Consider the following 270-nt stretch of genomic DNA (forward strand, 5'->3'; position numbering starts at 1 on the left):
TGTTAGCTAAATCCTAATTAGAATGATGAGTTATGATTTTCAACTATTTTTCCTTTATTAATAAAATTTATCTATTTTTTATTAACAACAAAGCTTAAAACCCAAAGAAAAACAAACTTCTTAAAAATGAGATGTCGATAAAATTGGTATAAAGACGAAAAAAAATATAAGAAGGTAAATTAAAGAACGCAAGATAGCCAAAAAATAAATTATAACTATAATTGGTCATTCCTTCTGCACAAGAGTTTGCATAATAGAATTTATTTATAC

Source organism: Arachis ipaensis, chromosome B04 (genome assembly GCF_000816755.2).
Source record: "Arachis ipaensis cultivar K30076 chromosome B04, Araip1.1, whole genome shotgun sequence".
Taxonomy (NCBI): domain Eukaryota; kingdom Viridiplantae; phylum Streptophyta; class Magnoliopsida; order Fabales; family Fabaceae; genus Arachis; species Arachis ipaensis.